Source organism: Protopterus annectens, chromosome 1.part0 (assembly GCF_019279795.1).
Source record: "Protopterus annectens isolate FY-2018-M chromosome 1.part0, PAN1.0, whole genome shotgun sequence".
Lineage (NCBI taxonomy): Eukaryota > Metazoa > Chordata > Ceratodontiformes > Protopteridae > Protopterus > Protopterus annectens.
Window position 1 is genome coordinate 1,803,937,359 of NC_056725.1, and position 23,910 is coordinate 1,803,961,268.

Here is a 23,910-nt window from a genome sequence, read left to right on the forward strand (position 1 = left end):
TTGTATCAAAGGCTTTTGCAAGGTCCAGGTAGGCTGTGTGGACCACCTTCCCCTCGTCAATGGCCTTGGTGACTGTTTCAAAGAATTCAACCAGGTTTAAGAGGCAGGATCTGCCCCTAACAAAGCCGAACTTGGTAGGATCCAGTGTCTGTGGGTCCCCAATATCTTTATTTATGAGGTCCATGATGATCCTTTCCATAGCTTTGCAGACCAAGCTAGTCAGGCTTATGGGGTGATAGTTTCCAGGATCCGTTGAGGCACCACCTTTGTGGAGAGGGACTACAGTTGCTGTACACCACTCTTTGGGTACATATCCTGTAGTAAGGCTGAGATTGAACAGTAGTTTTATGTTTGGGTTTAGCTCTTCTTGGAGTTCATGTAGGATGCAGCCCGGGACACCATCTGGTCCCATTGATGCTGTGTTTTTTGCTTTGGAGAGGGTGGCTCTTACCTGAGCATCTGAGATGTCAGGGGGGCAGCACTCTGCTGGGATAGATATTTGCCCTTTGGTGGGAGGGGAGAAGTTTGCGCTGAACCTGTCAGCTAAGATGTTGGCAATATTTGTGGGTTCAGTGTATTTTTTGTCATTTTGGACTAATTCTGAGCATATCTAGGAATTACCACCCAGGTTCCTAACATAACTAAAGAAAGCCTGGTGATTATCCTTAGTGTCCTGTGCAATTTTTCTCTCGAAGCTGGCCTTAGACGATTTTATGAGTGCCCGTAGTTTTTTGCTAATACTGATCAGAGATGCCTTCCCTTTTTGGAATTTTGCTCTATTATTTAGTAGCTTCCTCCTTCTATTGTATAGTTTGTTTATGGCTGGGGTCCACCAGACAGGATGTCTGCCTTTGGAGGATTGGGTCTTGGTTTTATTTGGGATCGCATGATCCATGCATTCCCGAAGGTGTTCATAGAATGCGTTTATAAAGGATTCTGTGGTCTGGGCCATATTTTCCACAGGCCCGGAGGCTTTGAAGGATTCCACTTCGGTTTTGAGGAGTGTGAAATTTGCTTTAGAGAAGTTTTTCACTGTGGTTTTCTGGGCAGGCGGGGGGGTGAGGATGTGAATATCCAGTGAGATTAGTTTATGGTCTGATCTTACCAGTGAGGGATACACTTCTGGTCTGGAGCATAGAGTCCCCATGTTGGTGATGATCAGATCTAGTATGTTTTCCCCTCTTGTGGGAGTGGTAACAAGTTGTTCCATAGCATTTGAGTTTATAAATTCTAGGAACCTTTGGGCTAGGACGTTGGAGCTAGAGTAATGTTCCCAGTCTATGTTTGGGTAGTTGAAGTCGCCCAATATAATGGTGTTTGGAGAGACCTTCATATTTTCCAGTGTTCTCAGGAAGGCCGAGTGGGGTTCCTGGGTTAGGGAGGGTGGTCTGTAGCAGGCTATAAACTGGAAGGCAGTTTTTCCCACTGTTAGTTGCACATGGATAGTCTCTGATGCTTCGTGCTGTGCCACCAATCTGGAGGTGTGGGTATCTTTGACGAATATTGATACTCCCCCTCCTTTTGTGGGTCAGTCCAAGTTTTGGGGCCAAAAAGCATGGTATGAGGTATAACCTGGTAGTGCTGGGGTGCTCTCGGGAGCCTTGAATCAGGTTTCTGTTACTGCACAGATATCAATGTTCTCCATGCTAAGGAGAGTTTCATATGCGTGCATCTTGAGGTTTAGACTTCTGGCGTTGAGTAGCATTACTCTTAGTTTCTTATCCCTTGTGATACCTATGGAGGTGGGTTTGTCTTTTGAGCCTTGCCTAAAAAAGGCACTATGGGGGTAGCAAGAGCCTTTGCCAATATCCGAAAGCCCAGGGGTGACAGGTGCAAGCCGTCCCTAGCGAAGCATCGTGGCTTGTCGAGCATGTCATCCCAGGCTGACAGGCATTGGATCCCCTTTGAATGACACCAATACTTAAGCCAATTGTTGAAAATGATCATCTTGTCTTCTTATTGTGGCATCATTCTTGGTGAGGGTAAGATGCTACTCAAGGTCAGGGTCATACCGGCCTGGGCCACATGCTCAGAGAGCTCCTCTATGTCTCTTTTCATGCAGTCCAGGGAGGTACGTCTCAGGTCGTTCACACCAGCATGGACAATGACTGAGTCGTATTTGTACTTGCCTTGGCGTGACCTGAGTGCTTGTGTTATGTGGCGGATCCTAGCACCCGACAGGCAGCTCACCGTGACCTTCTCCTTGTTCAGCCTGGTGAGCAGGACGTCAGTGTGCCTGACGATAGAGTCACCTATTACAAGTGTATCAGGTGTGTTGTTTAGCCTTAAGGGCTGTGACTGTTCAGCACACTGGCTTTGTGAGCTATGTATTGCACGTGTTTTGTTTTGGGGTAGCAGTTACTTGGGTGTCTGCTTTGGAGGTCTCTGCTGCTTAGGCAGATTTTTATTTAGAGCCTCCGAGTATGTTTTGGTGTGCTTATGTGTTTGGTTTGCTGCCGTGGTAGGTCTATGTGAGACTGGAATTGTAGTGAGTGTGGTTTCCTTCTCCTCCTGACTGGTTATGCCAGTACTGAGTTGAGAGAGCTTAGCCTCCAGTTTGGCTATATGGATGCATCTCTCACATGTGTTGGAATTTGTTGGGAGGAGGAGAGGGTTGTCTGTGTACATGAGGCAGTTGTAACATTGCCTCATGATTCCCAGATTCACCAGCTGGACCGGAGAGAAGATTGACAACTGACCTTTGGACATGCTAGAATAGTATTGGGAATTCCTTTATAATTGAAAAAAAAAGGGCCAGTGGGGAACAAGGTACTCAAGGGGAGATTGTGAGGGTGTAGTGCTTTTAATTTTTTAGTGCTGACTTATATAATTGGTTTAGTGAGCAAGTGCCAGGTAACTTAAATGCAATGTGTTATAGGTAACTTAAATGCAAAAATGACAAACAGTAACTTTCTTTTAAGTGAAACAAGGAAATGAGTACAGTAAGCAATGCAGATATCACTAGGGATCCACAGAAGCACTGAAAAGATGCGTTTTAGGTGGTATTAGCGTTTCAGGGAAATAACAAGCAAACAAACAACAAGCATACAAACAGAGCTAGATTCAGCAGGCCTGGATCTAATCTACGCTACAGCAAACAAGGTGTACCAATTTCAGTAAGAAACAGTTGAAATATGCAGGCACTATAAGCCTTTAACCAGAAATTCCCAGCTCAGAAGGGCAGAGTCCAGCCTCTCCTCCCACAAGAGTGTAGACCACGAACCTTCTTAATGTAAAATAACTGGCCTGAAGCCCAAGTGCTTAAACCAGAACTAATACACTTTTAGAATAACAGACACTGAGCCCTCAATCAGCAGTTCCCAACTTAGAAGGATGTAAGCTACCTGTCCTGCCACCACAGTGCAGGCCACAAACCTTCCTAATGTAAAACAACTGGTCTGAAGCCCAAGTGCTTAATCCAAAAGACTTAGAATGATAGCTACACTTTAATCAAGTTACTACCAAGCAATAATAAATACAACTGAATACTTTGAAGAATGCCTGGATTAGTGCTCAAGTTATACAAACAAAGCTAGATTCAGCAGGCCTGGATCTAGTCTACGCTACAGCAAACAAGGTGTACCAATTTCAGTAAGAAGCAGTTCAAATATGCAGGCACTATAAGCCTTTAACCAGAAATTCCCAGCTCAGAAGGGCAGAGTCCAGCCTCTCCTCCCACAAGAGTGCAGACCACGAACCCTTTTAATGTAAAATAACTGGCCTGAAGCCCAAGTGCTTAAACCAGAATTAATACACTTTTAGAATAACTGACACTGAGCCCTCAATCAGCAGTTCCCACTTAGAAGGATGTAAGCTACCTGTCCTGCCCCTACAGTGCAGACCACAAACCTTCTTAATGTAAAACAACTGGTCTGAAGCCCAAGTGCTTAAACTAAAAGGTTTAGAATGAGTTACACCAAGAAGTAATAAATACAACTGAGTACTTTTAAGATGACGCAAAAGCAAAATAAAGTAGGAAGAAACACAAATACAGTAAAAGCAGATAAATTTTTTTTTTCAGAAAAGTAGCAAAAACAGTAGTAAAAACAATTCACATGCAGTGCAAGCTGGCACACTTGAGTATGTAGCAATATTAGTCCACACACAGTTTGAATAAATGTAATTTAATTAAAAAGGACTAAAAGCAAGTGCAGAAAGGGTTTATTAGGTAGAATGCGGTAAAGAGATGGGACTGGGGGAGTGTCCTAGATCAAGAAGTTTATGAACCATAGTATAGAGACAGTGCTCATTTCAATTTCTGTAAGAGAGTTTAGGAATAGTGGGTGGTCAATCAGATCAAGAGTTTTTGCAAGTTTGATAAAAAGGGTTCCTTTGTCAGTATTTTGTAAGATGTCATCTGTGAATGTGCATAGGGCTGTCATAGTGTTTTGGACTGGTCAGAAGGCATGTTATTTGTGGAACAGAAGTTGATACTGCTTCGACGTTGTGTGGCAGTTGAATGTCGACAATTTTTTTTTCAAGGATCTTATCTAGAAATGGAAGTATGGAGATGGGGCAAATGTGGGAACAGTGGTTAAAGTTACATTGTTTTTGAGAGGTTCCACAATAGCTGTTCTCCTGATGAGAGGCATTATGCTTTTGGTGAGATAGAGGTTATAGATATGAGTATATGTATATCTATATATCCACAGATGTATGTATATCCATAGGATATTTACTTCTTTACATCCTGGACTGCTTGGTCTCAAAGATATTGACTACATTTTAATCATAATTTTGTGACTGGAATACGATGTTCAGGTTGGTGGTAGAACAACCAAGCTAGGTTTCTGAAATGAACTCAAGGATATTAGTCAGTGTGTAGTGTAAAATCAACCTTGCTACCATATGCATAAGTACTATGCAAAATACAATATCTGGGTCATGCAAAGCAGCATTCATCCATGGCTGCTGCGGTTTGGTCATGAGGTCAAATAAAGCCAGCTGCTGGTAAATCTCTATTACCTACAAACGTACATATTGATATAAAACAATAACATTATTTAAAAAAGAAACTTCTTACTTTTTTAAAATAGTTCCCTGTATTATAGAACTTATTTTCTGATCTATTAGTACGTATAACACATGGCACAGCCATAACTAGAGAGGGACAAAGGGGAGTGGCTGCCTGGGTGCAAGCTGCTAAGGGGTATAATGGGCAGTTGCCACTAAGGCACAAGTGAAGTACTGACACTCACATAAGAAGCTTCAGGTGGTAGTGCAACTTCTCTGGGTGATCTTGTCACATTCACTAATGTTTCCAAAAATGGGCATGGGTATTTGCCAGTAATAAGTGGGTTGAAGACCTGGCCTACTCTGACCTACGGCATTCCAGTGGTGGGAGAGGACATTCCCAGTGGTCAGTGTGTGGCTGCCATAAAGACCAGCAGACTTGGGTCAATAATTTATAGTTCAGTTGCTCAGCTTGGGTTACTTGGTATAGCTCTATTGAGCAAAAGCTGGATATAAAACCAACCACCTGCAAAACATAAACTAAGGATTACTACACTCAATATAGGCTCAGTGACATAGGAAACAGTATGGAAGTGGATGACATGATGGTAAGGAGGAGGCTGGGCATACTATATATCCAGGAGACAAGATGGAAGGGCAGCTCAACAAAGCCATTTGGGATCCATATTCTACTACTCAGGGGGAGGACTGACTAGAAATGGTGTGGGAATTGTGGTGAGGGAGAGCCTTCAAAAGATGGTGAGGAAGAATGTAATCAAAATTAGTGATGGGTTCATGGCAATTAGACTCCAGTGTAAAGACAGGGATATATTCATAATCACAGCCTATGCCCCACAGCAGGGCTGTGATAGCAAGGAAAGGAGTGTATTCTGTAAGCTTTTCCAGGACCTACTAGCTAAAGCAGGACAACATGAGTTGATGGTGATAATGGAAGACCTGAATGCTCATATTAGGGACAGAGGATTACTTGGGTCTGCATGGGTGGGTGCAACAGAAATAAAGAAGAAGAAGCCATCCTAGACTTCTGTCTAACAACTGGATTGATGGTTGCCAAGACATGGTTCATCAAGAGAGACAGCCACAAGATCCCATACAAGAATGACCATCATGCAACTTGGGTAGACTTCCTGCTAGTAAAGAAAGGACATTGGGGTACAGTCAGAGATTGAAAAGTCATCCCCAGTGAAACAGTTGGTCTGCAACCTTAACCACTGGTAGCCACAATCAGCTGCAAGCTGTGGTCAGAGAAGACTCTAAGGTCAACAGAGACTAGGCTGAATACGTGGAAGATGACTGGAGAGAAAGTTTAAGGAAATACTCAGGTCTCTGGTATCTGAAGAAGAAGAGGAAATAGGTGGAGTTGAAGAAGAATGGCAGCACCTCAAAACAGCCTGTGTGGATACTATAGAACAGATCTGTGGCTGAGCCAGGCATGGAAATAAGGTACATCATAAGGAAAACTGGTGGTGTAATACAGAAGTCCAGGAAACATAAAAAAGGAGGAGTGCAGGAAAAGTGGGAGGCAGAAAAGACGGACCAGGATAAGAAGAAATATGGGCTGGTTAACAAAGAGACTAATGACAGCAATCACAATAGCAAAGAACAACGCATCAGAGAAAATACCAGCTTCCCCAAAAGGCACAAGGAAACTATCAGGTTGCAAGTCAAAGACAGAATGACAATGAAGATGGTCATCAGGCACCCATTATAAGGGATGCCAGCAATAATCTGCTCACTAGCCCACACAGCATCAAAGGCAAATATAAGAAGTATTTCCAGCAGTCTCTGAATGAAGAAAACCCAGTGGAAGGTCTACTGTCCCAGAATAAGCCTGCAATGGGAGAGGAAGAAGAGCCCACCTTAGAAGAAGTAAGAACCACACTAAGGAAATGAATTCAGGGAAAGCAAGGGGCTCAGATGAGGTCACAACAGATATAATCATGCTGTTGGATGAGTTAGTGGGGAGAAATGGCTCCAGACGGCACTCATAGCAGAATAAAGAGAAAGGGGAATCCCAGATGACTGGAGAATAAGCATTCTAGTGCCAGTGTACAAGAACAAAGGGAACATTCACAACTGTGGGCAGTGCAGCTGTATCAAACTCATATCACGCTGCAAGAAACTACTGCAGAGGGTGATCAAGAAATCAATGCACAAAGTTGCAGAAAGTTAGATGGGAGATGAACAGTTTGGATTCAGCTCAGCTGACCCAGTGTTTACAGTGAAAAAGATAGTTGAGAAGAAGCTAGAGATGAGGAAATAATCCAACTGGGCATTCCTAGACTTGGAAAAAAGATTATGACATGATCCCAAGAAGCTGATTTGGGCAGTCCTGTGATGGTCTGAAGTCTGAAAAAAAGGGTAGAGTTAGTGCAGGCTTTATAGAAGGACCCAATGACATGCGTACAAACAGTGTCCGGACTTAGACATGGTTCTCATTGGGAGTGGGTGTGTCGGGGTTCAGCTCTGAGCCCACTGCTGTTCATTCTGATGACAGACAACATTAGCAAATGGGCCAGGGAGGACAGATTAACAAAGGTGCTGTAGGCAGATGATGATGTTGTATTACAAGCAAATGACAGGGGAATGGAATGTAACAGTGGTGTAGAAAGGCTGGGGTGAAAGAGGACCCACCCCATGTATCTGCTTGTAGGGAGTGCAATAACTGGAAATCACCAAAGTTAGGAATTTCACTTTTTCCTAGAAGAAATGCAGCTTACAACTGCATTTCTGATGCTTTTCTTGTTTTAAAGCACTGATCCTGGCAGATTCCCAGCCCTTTTGTGCACACTAAACACATGTATGTCCCTCAAGCAGGGACGTCGGGAGGCATACGCACTGTACTGATTTCAGTACAACTTATTTAGAAGGGGGGGTAGCTTTTTAAATTTTTTTTCGCGCTTTACTGCATGATGACATCAGCTCATCAGGGCAGCCAGTCGGAATGGAGCTAACCGCACATGTATTTCCGGCCATTTCAAATGCGTTGTCAAGCGGGAGGATGTTGGATGTACAGGAGCGTTATGGAGAGAGGGTATGGACATTATTTAGAAGGGTGTTGGATGTACATGAGCGTTATGGACATTATTTCAAAGGGTGTTGGATATACACAAGCGTTATGGACAGTATTTCGAAGGGTCTTGCAACCGAGAGCGGCGTTATGGACGTTATTTCGAAGGGTCTTCCGAAAGGGTTGGTGAGTAATATGAAGAGAGAGAGAGAGTGTGTGTGTGTGTGTGTGTGTGTGTGTGTGTAAATGCCCCAGGTGGGATGTACTGGTGATTACTCATGGTGGTGTGGTAGGGAATACCTCAGGCTTGAACCCTGTACCTTGTATGCAGGTGTTAAAGACCTGAATTCCCTACCCACCACCATTTGTAAAAAATTGCAGATTTTTGCCTCATATTTGATCTGATCAATATCTGTATCGTATCTGTGGTTTTTAAATATTGCAATGCTTGAAATTTGATGATGCAGTGGTAGCAACGTAGCATTGATGTCTCACAGCTGTAGGTTCTTGGGTTTGGTTCTTGGCTGGGGTGCCTTCTTTGTGGTGGGGGAGTCTGTATCTTCTCCCTGTGTTTGTGTGGGTTTGCTTTTGTGTCCCCCCATGTTCCAAAGACATGTCTGCATTATTTTTTCCTGGGCCTCTGCTGAGAATTGTTTTTTTTTTTTTGTTCTAAGTCAGACTGTCCTGATTAACAAATTGACAGGCATTTAAATTTCAGACTTCAGGTTTCTGAATGTTTACTTCCTTACATATTTGATGGTGCAGTGGCAGTATTGTTGCCTCACAGCTATAGGTTTTCTGGTTTGATTCTTGGCTGGGGTGCCTTCTGTGTGGAGTCTGCATCTTATCCCTGTGTTTGTGACATAGTAAAACAACTTTTTATTCTAGCAATAAATATATACTAACACAACCTTTTTTATAGCAATTTTTTTAAGTTTATGACTATTTGAAATTTGTCCTTATTTTTGGGACTGTAATACCCTGTTATTGGCTTTGTCCAGGTTTTTTGTGCTAAGGTTGACAGCTATGGCAAGAACTGAATTCACTGAATATGTTTGAAGGCTGTATTCCCTCATTACTGGATTTGTCCAGGTGTTTTGTGCTAAGAGGTTGACAGCTATGGTGAGAACTGAATTCATTAAATGATAGCCATTTAAGTTTCAGTCTTCCTCTCTTTCACAAAGCAGATGATTTGGCATAGTGGTATGTTGTTCTGACTATTTTGCACAGTGATCTTGGCAGTAAAATGTATGATGGTAACACAGCATTTTATTCTAGCAGCTTTCCAAGATTATACAAGCAATGTTTAATGTGTTCCTGTTTTTGCCCTTTGACCCACCCCAATAAATTTGGCTTTTCCAGACTTCTTGTGCTGCGAAGTTGAGATATAGTTGAGTATTGCGTAGGTTTTACAAGGAGCTGAGAGCTGCAGGGGAAGAGAAGTTTAGTGCTGATTATGCTAAGTCGGCTCACATTGCTAGTAGCATAAAATGTTGTGTACTTGCTTTTAATGCAGAAGGTTGTTGGTTCTACTCCCATAAGGGGTGAATGCTGCTGTACTGAAAGTTAAGACACTAACTATGAGCCTGTTATCAGTTTGCCATCCATTTCCTATTGCAATATTACTAGCTTATTATTAATGTAATTTAGGCAATTTATTCCTCAGGGGCATCAGACACTTTATTTTTCGTTGAAGTCATGAAATATAAAGGTGATTGCTAGCAGCAACCTCTTCATTAGTTAGATTTATTTAACATGGAATTATTTAGATGACTTGTTTTACTACTTCAGAGATTGTGCATATTATTTACTGATAATGGTGGACTGTAAAAGTTTGACTAGACTTTTATGATGGAAATGTTCTGAATTGGGCAGTTTAGTTTCATTGTTTATTGGAAAAATGTTCAAAGCAATAGGAAGGTGTATCAAAGAGCACATGTATGTTTCATATGCAAGGGGCCTATGATTTAAAAGCAGCCCAGAATTAATTTTTATCTGCCATGGGTAAAATGTATTTTTCTTTGAATGTGGGTTTTAATGTTGTTTCAATGAATGTGAGTTTCAAGGGCAGAGAAGTTTTAATGCCAAGTTTGTTTAGCAGATGTCTTAGTGTTTGTGCTGTAAAATGCAAAATAAAACTTTCAAATGAAGTTCAAATCATCAAAGAAGTAAATCAGTATGCACATTAGTGTTTATGGTAAATGGAGTGAAATAGCAAAGTAATGGATCATTGGAATGGCTGCAGGGGGAGGCTCCATTCAACCATGGTTTTGTGAGGGGGAAGGGCGGAAAACTTAGACAGCCCCAGCTGAACTATACCTCCCAACTGTTCAGATTTTCAAAGAATGAATAGATTTTTTGCTTCTTATTTTTGGTTTGTTCCTCAATTTGTGGTTTTCTGGCAAATTATTTAGGAATTAAGTCACTAAATAATGACACACTAGTTTCAGACTTTATAACCTTCAGGAAAAATGCATGCTAAAATAAGACCTGTTCTATCAACTGTCCCAGTTTATACAAGAGCAATTTTAGTACTGTTTATATGTTCCCTCAATATAGTTGGCCTTGTCCAGATTTATTGCATTAACAGGTTGAGAGGTACATGCAAATAAATTGCTTTATAGAATTAGGCATAGCCAAACCTCAACTGTCCCTGATTTTGGCTCAAAATGTTGCTCTTCCCCTAATGATCCCTCCACAAAATAGCAATTTTGGAAGAAAACATAGAGGGTTTACTTTACTTTTATAAATAACTGTAATGATCAGAGCTATACATTACTTTTATTTCAGAAATGCATGTAGATTCTCTAATTTTGTCAGCTGCTCTAAGTTAATTGTGCTCATATTAAAATGGTGTCCCTCCTTTGACAGGTTCCCAGCTATATTGTCTGGCAATTTTATATTTTTGCATCATATTTTTGGTCCGTTTTTCATAAAATTGCAGTTTTCTGGCAAATTAGTGGCAAATTGTTAAAGACTGAAGTTAGAAAATAATGCAGACATTTCAGTTTCAGATTTCATACCTTTCAGAAAATTCGTACTGATGCAAGACCTACTACTATTCTATTATCTTTCTAAGTTTATAAGAGCAATATTTAAAAAAAATGTCCTTATTTTTGGGCCTTTGCCTCAGTTTTATTTATGAGTTTGTTGCTGTAAGAGGTTGAGAGGTGTGTGTGTGTGTGTGTGTGTGTGGTAGGTAGCATACCTCTCAACTGTCCACATTTTGCAGAATGTCCAGATTTTTGCCCCATATTTTTGTCTGTTCCTCATAAATTTTGTGATTTTTCTAGAAAATCATTGAAGGCTGAAGTTGCTAAATAATGACAGACATTTGAGCTTCAGACTTCATGTCCTTTAGAAAAATTCATACTAGCACAAATCCTGTTATTCTAGCAACTTTCTAAGTTCACGAGAACATTATTTAATATCTGTCCCTGTTTATTTTAGGCTTTGTCCATATTTCTTGCACTAAGAGGTAGGTAGGTGTGTGTGTGAATGAAACATCCTAGTTAGGGATAGCAGGTGGTTAGTAATTTACTCAAGCTCAAAACCTGTACCTTAGTTACAGAAAACAAAAGCATAAAGTCTCTACCCCAACTACCATGCTGCATTTTTCAAAGAACTGACATTTCAGGTTAATTTTCAATTCAAGGAACAGAGTTTGAGTGAATTTATATTATATTACTGAAGAGGCATTACAGCGAATGCCTCTTCATTGACACTAAAAGAGCGAACCGTGAATTACGAGAATGGCCGTAGCTTGGCTGGGGAGGGGGGTAGCAGTTTGAGAGCTGTCAGTACAAATTTGAAAATCCTAGCTACACCCCTGCCCTCAAGTGCTGCCCCAAAGCATTGGGAAGCCCTATCAATGGGCCATGGGTACAGCAGGCAAGGTAGTATAAGCCGATTAGTGGGAGATTAAATTTGGGGCCATCAGAAGCTAATTTGAAACTTATAGATGATCAGTCTTGCTCTGCTGACAAAAATACTAAATTGTATTATTGTTTCATTTCTTATTTAGCTGGGATAGGAGAGCCTAGGACCAGTTAATAGCTCTTGTTCTTGTTCTTGGAGACATTTGTGTAGCTTGTCTTGGACCAGAGAAGGCCTATAACTGGACAGTGACTAGACTGACTAGGAGATTTCTTAAAAGGTAAGCACACACACCAACATAGCTTTGAATCTTTTAGCAGAAGAATCAGGGACAAAGGCAAAAACCTACAGAAAACTGAATGAGAGAAAAAGACTCAAAATCAGGATAGAGTTTTAAATATTGCTGCGTAGCTTGTTGATATTAAAAAAGTTGCTATCATTACATGTTTTGCATAAGCAAGCTCAAAGTCAAAGGCAAAAAAAGGGAGGGGGCAGTTACATATTGTTTGTTTTCAAAAAGTTGTTAGAATTACAGGTTTTGGATTATCGCGCATTTTTTAAGGATATGAGATTATGTATCTTGTTTTTTTTTTTTTATTGTCACCTTGAAGGAGGTCAGGTGTGCCGAATGAGGTCCTAGAGGGCCTTGCCCTAGATATCAGATAGCCTATCTACACCTCTGGAATGCACAACTGAAGGAACATGGGACAAAACTGGATATAGACAAGACAGTTTCATGGCAGCAAATAGGGGAAATCAGAAGAAACTGAAAACTGAATTAGAAAATTAAATTGAAAATTGAGATAGAAAAAAAAAAATAATGGAATAGGTGAACAGATTTAAGTAGCTGGGAGGGAGAGGAATGGCAGCCTGAATGAGAAGGTCAAAGCTAGAATCTGAGTGACTGCAGCCAATTCGCACAAAGGATCAGGAGTTATGCGCATTGCCTCTCAGCAGTATAGAATTTTGCAGAATTTTTGTCTTGTATTTTTGGTCTGATCATCATAAAATATGTGCCTTTCTGGCAAATCACTGAAGACTGAAGTCATTAAATAATGACAGGCATTTAAATTTCAGACCTCATATCCGTCAGAAAATGCATGTTAATACAAAACCTGTTATTCTAGCAACTTTGTAGGTTTAGAAGATCAATATTTGAAATCTGCCCTTATTTTTTATCCTTTTTCACCCATTATTTTTGGCTTTGTGTAGACTTCTTGAGCTATGGGCTGGGAGATATGGTAGTATATAATACAAGAATGCCAAAGAAGCTGAAAAGTAAGGTGTACAAAACAGTGGTGCAACCAGTACTACCGTATGGTACAGAAACCTGGGCAGTGAAGGCAGAACAGCCGACCAAGCTAGAGGTGATGGTGAAGTGCCTGAGATGGATGATAGGATGCACACTGTGGAACAGACAAAGAAATTATGACATCAGACCAGAAGTCAAAGCTCCTTGGATTGGAGAGAATGTCAAAGAGAACAGATTATGGTGGTTTGTGCACATGTGCAGGAAAGCAGAGGACACTCTGGTAAAGAAGATTTGGGAGAGACAAGAAGAAGGCAAAAGGAAAGAAGGGCAGCCAGATTGATTGCATGAGAGAAAACCTGTGATAATTAGCCAAGATCATGGAAGAAGGTAGGAAAGTGACACTGAATGGAGAAATATGGCAACAGTTGACATGGCACCTGTCCCCATGAAGAAAATGTGAATAAGGGGTTGATGAAGAAAATGTTTGCAGAACAACTTATGCATTCTAAGGTTTTCCGGAGGATGCTCATATTCCAGTAAGTTAACATGAATGGTGTCAAAGACTGTTTTGTTTGATTTGGTCTGTTTTTTTTTTCTTTTGTTTACCACAGGACCCCACTGGAAGAACTCCTCTACCTGCACTGGGCAATCTTGGGCAAATGCCCAACGGCACATTTGTTCTTGTTCAGGAATCACAGGTTGATTTCCACGTGTAAAGCTGCATTTATAATGAGCATTTACTAGTGAATAACCAGTTGTTGTTTGCAGTCTGGCATATTCATTAAGTAACCTGTAATGTAAATTATTAATGAAAAACTCACAAGTAAAACATGACATGCAATGTCCTTGTTTTATTGCTGCACCAATGGGTAAGAAGCTGCCAGAAATGCAGTAGATATTCACAAATAAATACAATAGAAGATGTCTTGTGTACCTGTGAATTATTATGTAATGAACAGTGAGGGACATTTGTATTAAAGCAGTAGCAGTTGGCACAATGTGATCTGTGCAAAAACATTGCTACATACACTGATGAGCCAGTCTTAGCAATTATCTCTTCTGATGCAAACTGCTAATGGCAAAATAAATCATATTCTACATAATGTTTAACTTAATGGAATATACACTTAGTATTTTGTTACGATGTATAGCAGAAATAAAATTGTGCAAACTTACATGCATATTATCTTTGCAGTCTATAATAAATAGCTTTTAAATGAGAGGTAATCAATGAAAAATTACATTTCAAAAATGTAGTTAAATTATTATTCCATCTCATCTTTATTTCTATTTCAAAAGCCTATTAGCATGTCTGCAAATATCTAGCCCTTATCTTTAGCTATCACAATGCTGACCACATCAGCACAGCTCATGTTACAAAAGGAGGGTGTGGTTATCTCATATACTGAGAAGTACTGAAGCAAATAAATCCTGCATGGCACAGGACTGTTCACGCAGCTGTTTTAGTCTTAAAGAGGACTGGAAGTGAGTATGATTTTTTTTCCGTTTTCTTGTTGCATAAGGATGTTTCAACCACTGTTACGGGGAAAAAAGTATGCATAGTAAAATATGTTGTTTACTTATACAATTTATTTCATTTTAATCACAATGTCCTATGATTAATGTTTGAGGAATAATGCTTGAAATAAAAAATATATGCCTTAGAACAAAACTTAGTTCAAAAATATAAGCATAGAAAATAAAGTTGTCAAACAAGACAGATGTAGAGGGGTAATAAAAGCTACACCAGGATGGCCGAGTGGTTAAGGCGTTGGACTTAAGATCCAATGGACAAATGTCCGCGTGGGTTCAAACCCCACTCCTGGTAGGAATTTTGAACACACATACAAATGATTTCATTACTGTGATCTCAGTTTGATAACCAGTAAACTACTAAACATTATAGTAACTTGCACACTTATTCCTGGTATATGAACCTATTACTTAAAAATTCATCCCTTAAATAATATATACTTATGTGACAGTTGGCAGAGATAATTAAGGGCAAACTGTTTGCTGCAATCTAGAGGTGATTCTCTCTGCCATTTGCCACTGTGTGACTAAGTAATTCACTTAAATAGGCAGATCTCTATGACAATTAGGAAATCTTAGCTTTGCTTATCAGTGGTCTTGTTGACTGCATGTCAAGCCACTAGCTAGGAGCCTCTAAAGTAACTACAGACTATGTTGTGAAAAGGGATGATGACAGTGTTGCAGTTAGCCAGAGTGCCTGTAAAAAACTGCAACTTTTTTTTCTTTTGTCTCTGTTTGTCATACAGCTTCGATTGCTGCATTATATAGTCTTATGTTCAAATTGCTTCTGTCTACATTTGCTAAAGATTTCTCTCTGGCCTTTATAGATTTTCATCTGCTGTCATTGATATGTGATTTATTTTGCAACACACGATGAAATGAAGTGTACATCTTGCATAAACAATACTATAGCAATACTGTATGGCCTATGCTACAGTGAAGGTTTAAGTCCTGCGGTCTGAACAGCATGACATTCTTACAATACCTTCCTCTATTTGGTATCTTACTGTTTGCTGCTCTTCTATATTGTATAGACCTCTGACTCAAATTATGGTTAAAAAGGATCTCAAGAGGTGCCTATTTAATCAGTTAAGAATCTGGTATATACAGTTTTCCAGGTGCTGATCTAATAGAAGGGTAATGTCTTGATTTGTATATACCTAATTGATTGGCTGATTATCAATGCATGAAACCACATCTTAGTCTTGGTGGGTACTCCTGGCATGGATACAAGATGTATTGCTCTCCTGCATGAGGAATGTATCAGTGAGAAGAAATAATGCGAGTGTCATATAAAAGTAATCCTTAGGCCCATTTCTTCTTACCTGTCTAGGTGATGGCTGTAGCATACCAGCTCTCACAGCTCTCCTCTTTTTTCAGGTTCAGAGCTTGCTGTTCCCATAAGCCTGGATGCATTCCTAGCAGGAAACACCATTGCATCTGGGTACTTTGTACATAAATGTAGAACTTCTGTAAGTAATGGAATATGTGCAGAAGTTATGAATCAGAATATTATTTTTATATATACAGTACAGTACGCTGTGCAAACATCACAAATTAGAGATAAGATGTGCACAAAGCAGTCTTCAGTTGCTTTTAACAACTTTATTCATCACATTGTTAATTTGCAATATGAATTTACATACATTAATAACAAAAAAGGATCTCTTATACATTCTATTTCCATCACTACCTTACTCTTTTACTCTATGCATACCTCTCAACCTTCACACATTGAAACTAGGTACAAAGACCCTTGAAAAAAATAGCCAAATCCAGTAAAAAAATCTGAACACCTAATTAGCATAAAATGTGATAACCAAATAGCCCATAACTCTTCCACCTTCCAGTAGGAATGTAGGATACAACTCAGAACCAAATTTAAAAAACAGAGAGTGACAAAAATGATGGAAAAATATAAGCACGTTATGAATGACTGAGCATAACATCTGTAAATTTCAATGAAATTCTATCACAATACGGTTGCCACCTGTCTGGGTTTTTTTTCCAGGTTGTTCAGAAATCAAATGGTTTATCCAGTTGTCCGGTTTTGCTTTTAGCAATCCAGAATTTTACATGTTGCTCCTGCCATTCCTTTCAGCTGATTAATTGAACCTCACTTGACAGCTGCAAGCTGAGAACCAAGCAGGAACATGGAGACCAACAGAAGAAAATAATAACATGGATGAAGTTAGGTTTATATCAAAAACCAAGTCACAAGAGAATAAATAAGACCCACCATGCACAGCACAAAATAATGAATCAAAGTTGGTGGGTCTTATTTATTCTCTTGTAACATGGAGACCAACATGGAGAATCTCATGTTTGAGGGAAACAGTAAATTCAGCTGCACAACGTGGTCTAGTAACATTATATGGTGAGCTCCACTGGCAATATACTGCACTATTGTTGTTGTGTGTTTATTAATTTATGAGGGAAGGAAGTCTGTAGCATGAATAGCCGAGCTGGAGTCAGAGTTGGTTAGTGTGTTGCATTGACTGTTTGCCTGGTCCTAAGATCATTGTCAAGCACATTTGTGGTGGTTGTTGATCAATCATTGCAGTTGCACCAGTAATTCATAAATTGTAAGTTTTATTTTTTTTATTTTGCATTTGCAGCTGAATAACAGCAAGCCACGTGGGGGTGGGGGGTGGGCAGTAGGTAATACACAGTAAATAAATGTTCTCCTCTCATAGGTTTTCAGAAAAAGTTGCTGTTGCTAATATATGGCAATTGGAAAAGGAAAACATTCAGGTGAACAAATGTACTAATCTGTACTGGTGTTGGATAAGCCATTATCAATACCCATCTTTTGATAATCCATTTCAGGTTGAGATAATGTTCAGTCTGTAAAAGACTAGATGTAATTAACTTTTCATACATTTGGTTTTGTGAAACATTTTCTTTGAGCATAAAATAAATTTGGTTAGATCTTGCTAGTTTTCCTTGTAGAACAGTTGTTCAAGTATTAAACAGATTGTATTCTATGAACCTTTGCTGAGGATCTTGAGCCAGTTAGAGAGATAGGTACACAAGGCAAAGTTTTATTGCAAGCAGTCTAGTTAAAATGGATTTTATTTTAGCTGAACAGAAAGTAAGCATTGGGCGGCCACAGTGGTGCAGCAGTTAGCATTGCCACCTCACAGCAAGAGGTTCTCCAGTTCGATCCTCGGCTAGAGTGCCTTCTGTGCGGAGTCTGCATGTCCTCCCTGTGGTCACATGGGTTTCCTCCAGGTGCTCCGGTTTCCTCCCACATCCCAAAGACATGCTGTAGGTGGATTGGACACTCTAAATTGACCCTAGGCATGTGTGTGTGCCTACTGTGGAAGGTCGGGCACCGGGCTGGCAACTCAACACTGTAAAACTCCACTGTCAATCATGAGCGGACAGGTGATCCACTGTGGCAACCCCTAACCAGGAAAAGCCAGAAGAAAAGAAAGTAAGCATTGCTCAATTTTGCCATTTCAACAGCTGCATGAAGTCTGCAATGATGCTGTCAAAAAAAGACTGTTACGGACATACCTCTCAACCTCTTAGCACAATAGATCAAGACAAAGCCAAAAAAATAATAATGGGGGGAGACAAAGGGTCAATAACAGGGACGTATTTTAAATATTACTAATTTGTCAGGAAAAAAAAACTTTTCTTGAGAGATAGATCAAAAAGCGGAGGCAAAAATCTGGACATTAAACCAAAATCTTCCCAGTCAACTCAAGAGTTATGGTTATGGGACAGTTTTCATCTATACCTGGACCCAGTAGTTAAAAATGTCATTTTCAACCATCGCTCCCCGCCCGAGGCACGTCCTTGATCCAAAAGTAGTCCACATATACTTATGATTACATAAAAGCAGTAAAAAGCACAGGGAGGGTTCACTGTTACCTGTCCTATGATTTTTTTATGAGCAGTGAGTGGAGTGCAGGAGAACTTCAAACTAAGTATCCCTGGATTTTGGAAATCAATAATAATAACTAAAATATAAGGTACACACTTCAAATCATGTACAGGTGTTTTTCAGTAGGTTACTGTATAACTCTCTCTTGGCTGCAAGCCATCCCTAATTTATTTGGCAAAGGCATTGACATTTTAGGGCATATTACACTGTTCAGAAACTGGGCAGGTGATATATTTTTGTAACTTTAAATACTCTACTAAACAACTGCACACTGTATGTCAAACACTACAAATTCAACTGCAAGTTTTAATTTACTAACAAAGTCAAAATTCTCATTTTAATTTGTTAAAGGCACAGCCTGTCTGACAAACACTGCATGATTTAGTGAGAAAGCATGCTAAACATCTGTAAAGATAGGTAAATGTGCATTTTCTTTAGTATCAGCAAGGTAGCTCAACCTGTCCAAGTTTTTTTCAAGAACCCCGGCAATCAAAAGCGTGGGGCCAAATTTCCATCCATTCCCAGCATCCTTGTCACTACACTTGGCTTTTGACTATCTGCTTCAAATCATGGCGGTGTATAAAGTAAAAACCAACAATTCCGTAAAATAAGCAACAGGCAAACAGTTTAAGCCACAAGGACACTTTACTAAAATAAATTTTAAGCCACAAGGACACTTTACTAAAATAAATTTTAAGCGCTTTTCGTCAAGCCAATGCCCAACTTCCTCAGAAAACAGTCACATGTTAACATTAAAAACCAACATTTATATATGCGTAATCATTACACCACTACATCATCTCGTTAATTAATTAACTATTTAAAGTAGCATTAACAAGCAACTACATACTTCATCAAATCCATGCTATTTTTAAAAATACACAATGATAACATAGTAAAAACAATAAACAAAAAATATAACAAAAAATGTATGTATATATAAAAAATACTGATAATGTGTTAGGTGTCACTAATAATCATCTCTTCAAGCTTTTCAGCTTCAAGAGGCTAGAAATTGAACAAACTTCATTTATACCAGGGTGACAATATGCATGTAATCTAACCTGCCATGACAATTCAGTTTCCTCTAGCAGTAAGGGTCTAGGTCCACCCCTCTGGTTAACCTCAATGTGGTCTATTGCGCCAAAGCTAAAACTATGGTTGTAATTAGTTGCAATATGTTTAGCCAGTGCATTATCAAGCTTTAAATTTTTAATAGCATACATATGCTCATACATACGATCTCTTAGCCTTCTTTCGGTCTTCCCGATGTAGAAGGCTGAGCATAGTTTGCACTTAGCTAAATAGACCACAAAAGTTGAATTACAGTTTAATTTATACGCTATTTTATATGTTTGGTTGTTAATATGGAAATGTGTACTTTCCTCAACATATTTACAATAATTACAGCTTTGGCATTTGGACATGCCTACATTCAAAGTTGGGAGTGGTTTTTTGGATTTTAAAATACTCTTCATATTTCTTCCCTTTTTGTAAACAATCTTAGGTTTAAAATCTAGTTTATTATAAATACTAGGATATAACCTAAACAATTCCCAGTTCTTAAAAATGATATCTGTACACGATCCACTGTCCATACTAAATGTTGTAATAAATGATGGTCTTGTGGTCTCACTCGTAACAGACGTAGTAGTCATGTTAGTTACTTCTAATCGCTCAGAGCTTAGGTGGTTGTTGCCCCCTCCCCTACGTTGTTGGCCATCGACGTCCACAAGTGTTGGACCTTCTAATTCTCGGGACAAATTATTCACACAGTCGCTAGTTGGTATATATATATATATATATATATATATATATATATATATATATATATATATATGGTTATTCTTAATGACTGGCAACAAAGGTGAATAAAAGTCACAACTCCTTTTGTCAGTTATTTCTTGTATGAGTTTGTCCAGAAGGTCTTCCAGATAACCACGTGCCAAGAACATATTCTTAAGTGTCATACATTCATCATGGAAGTCAGCATCTAAGGTGACCATTCTTGCAGCACGAACCAGCTGGCCTTTCACTACAGACTTCTTTTGAGAGAACGGGTGACAGCTGGTGAAGTGCAAGAATGTATTAGAATATGTCACCTTTCGATGAATTTTAGCAGTGTAACAATTAAGCGTCAAGTTCTTACTTAACCGCACATCCAAATAAGCAATATTCCCAGTTGAAAATGTGTGTGTAAACTCTAAAAAGTCAGTACTGTTATTAAAGTACTGTAACATTGTGTCTACTTATAACTCGTCTATATTTAGAAGAATAAATATGTCAGTATTTTTGTTATTTGAGTTGATATACGTCTTTAGTGTTTCATTTACTTTAATCAGCTCTGAGCACATTGACTTATTTTTGTTCCTCTAAATTACTGGAAGTCATCTCTTGTAGCATGAACGCAGGATTCTTCCCAGCAGTGTTTTCTCTTCACGATTTCTAGTTGATTTTTTTCAGGTTCTCTAAGTTTCTTCTTTGCTGGCATCCAGGCAGTGTATTTACAAGCCAGTAACTGAGTTTTACTACAACAGGCAGAATTAGTGGCCCTTAATCAGTTTATTTTTTCAAGGCAAAGTCCACGGCAGCAGATACAGGACAGCAACCAAACCTTTATTTTGAAAAAGTCTCTGAATGAACAGACAAAAGTGCTTGATTTATTGATGATTTATTGCTGCTATTCAACTTATTTTATCAACTTATTTTATTATTTTTCTGCAAATAAAGTGCTCTGAGTTAAAATATGTGGTTGCTGTCCTGTATCTGCTGCCATGGACTTTGTCTTGGAGTTTCTAGTTTCATTTTGCTGATCAGTTTCTTTTTACACACTGGAAGAGCTGAAATTAAGCCATTGATTATCTTTGTCCATGATTCTTAAGCAAAGAGGCTGAGAGCTATGGACTACAGACTGGCAGTGGATAAAAACAACTTGTTGTTAGCCAAGTTTAAAGTCTGCAGTTAAAAAAAAAACTTCCATGATTTTGGAGACTGTCCCTAACTTTGACTCATGTTTTAGTATGTGCCTTTTCTGACAGTCATTGAGGATTCCAACCAGTAAATGGGGGATGCTGACTGTGGATGAAGGCTTTGCATGACTAGTGCATACCTGTGTAAAGCAAATTAGGATACTTTATAGTGATTATTTTTTTCTGTCACGATTGGACATTTGAGATGTCTACAGTCAAGTGGCTGTAATTAATGAATACAGACATTGGTAGAAAATACTGACAACAGTTCAAAGGATCTTAAATCAGGAAGGCGATTCCAAAAGAATATCAGCATTTATGCAGAGATCAAAAAAGTGTGTGTGTGTGAGGCATGTGGTTTGAAAACTGTTGAGTACCCAGGTGTACTTAATCCTCCACTGCTCCAACCTATTCTTTAATGCCAAAAAACAAACTCATGCTGTGCTCCTCCAAAACCTACCAGGGCATATAAAATACTAACTTTAATCGAATATCCTCAGATGGTACCATAAAACCAATCTGTTTGGACTCACAACTCACAAAAAAATTAAAATGCGATCTGCAAGTGACTAAAACAACATCAAAAACTGGGCATGCTATACAGAGTCAAACCCTTCCCTAGTCATCTTGTATAATGAATATGGGGGTGAGGAGGAAGAGGCAGCAGATGGCAGGGACTAACTATTCCCTAGATCTCTGAAAGTAGTTCTTCAGAGGGAGGGTTGTGAACCCAAGGAATGGACTATGAGTGGGCTGTCAATAGGGAATCCACAGAAGCATTCATGAGTGCATGGAAAAGGTGGAAAATAGGGACGAGTTCAATGCAGAATGTTTAATGCACTTATAAGGCAGACATAATAGGCTTATTGATACTTTCTCCTTCATGTTAATGAGTGTAATATAAAAGTCTTAAAATGGAATTTCGTTTACTATTTTTTGAAACAACAAATATGCTATTACAGTCTGATAATCACACTGAGTTAGATAATATTGTAGCTTGCTACAGATCCCCCACCATGCCCCGAGATTCTCACTACACCTTTCTAAACTTACTGGAAAATATTAAGATACAACCAAACACCCTAATACTGGGTGATTTCAACTACCCTGCCATTAACTGGGAAAACTACTCGGGTACCAACTCCTTTTCCCAACGGTTCTTAGAATTCATAAATTCCAATGCCCTGGATCAACTAATCCATTGTCCCACCAGGGGCTCCAATATTCTAGACCTGGTCATTACCAACATGGGAGATAGATGCTCCACACCAGTCGTCACCCCCTCATTGGTCAGGTCTGACCATAAGCAAATCACCCTTGACATCCACATCCCACCCCCCAGTAAGGAAACCTCCTTAAAAAACTTCTCCAAACCCAACTTCATGCTACTGAAGTCAGAAGTGACAAACTTCATGACAGCCATGCAGACGGGATCTGAAAGTTCGACTGCAGAATCCTACACTGCTGCACTGTAAGAGCACATCCACTCGTGCATGAATCGTGCCATCCCAAATAGAACCAAGATGCTCTTCTCCAAAAAAAGGAAGCCAATCTGGTGGTCCCCTGCTATAAACAAAATATACAACAGACGGAAGAAACTGTTGTAGAAAAAGAGGAAAATCCCAGGATGCAAAAAACTCCCTCACCCGCCTCAGTAAGAAGCTGAGATCCCTCATAAAATCCTCAAAAGCTAGTTACAAAAATAAAATTGCCAAAGATTCCAAAGACAACAACAAGGCATTCTATAGTTATGTCAAGAATCTAAATGGCAATGCTGAGATCTGCTCTGAGCTACAACAGAATGGCATTAAATATACTGATCCCAAGGATATTGCCAATATCCTGGCAGATCGATTTAGTGCCAACTTCACCCCCCTCTCACTCCCTAAAGGGCCCATCTCAATACCAAAAGATTGCCAAATTCCGGTAATCATGGCCACACAGGTAGAAACCGCACTCTCCAAAGCTAAGAATGCAGCATCCATGGGACCGGATGACATTCCAAGCTGTGTACTACATGAACTATAAAATGAACTGGCACCTCACCTAAGTGTCATGTTTAATCATAGCCTCACCTCAGGCTTCGTGCCCACTGAGTGGCGCACAGCTACAGTTATACCACTCCACAAGGGGGAATCCATCTTGGATCCCAGGAACTACCATCCCATCAGTCTGACAACCCTGATCTGCAAGGGCATGGAAAGTATTATCATGGAACTTATAAACAAAGACATTGGCAACCTTCAAACACTGGACCCCACCCAGTTTGGGTTTGTGAAGGGCCGATCTTGTCTCGTGAATCTGACTGACTTCTTCGAATCAGTCTCCAGAGCTGTGGATGTGGGTAAGGCGGTCCACACAGCCTATCATGACCTTGCCAAGGCCTTTGACACCATCCCCC

General features: G+C 39.6%; 1 long non-coding RNA gene and 1 other non-coding gene across 2 annotated transcripts in view; one reads left to right on the forward strand and one right to left on the reverse strand.

Moving 5' to 3' along the window:
* Positions 1–23,910, reverse strand: part of LOC122800101 — a 321,903-nt gene that overhangs the window by 293,434 nt on the left and 4,559 nt on the right. The window contains exon 2 of the long non-coding RNA XR_006364530.1: positions 15,971–16,115. This is a non-coding gene — a long non-coding RNA (uncharacterized LOC122800101). The remainder of the gene's footprint in view (positions 1–15,970; positions 16,116–23,910) is intronic.
* TRNAL-UAA lies at positions 14,858–14,940 on the forward strand. The gene has a single exon. It is a non-coding gene; the product is annotated as a tRNA-Leu (tRNA).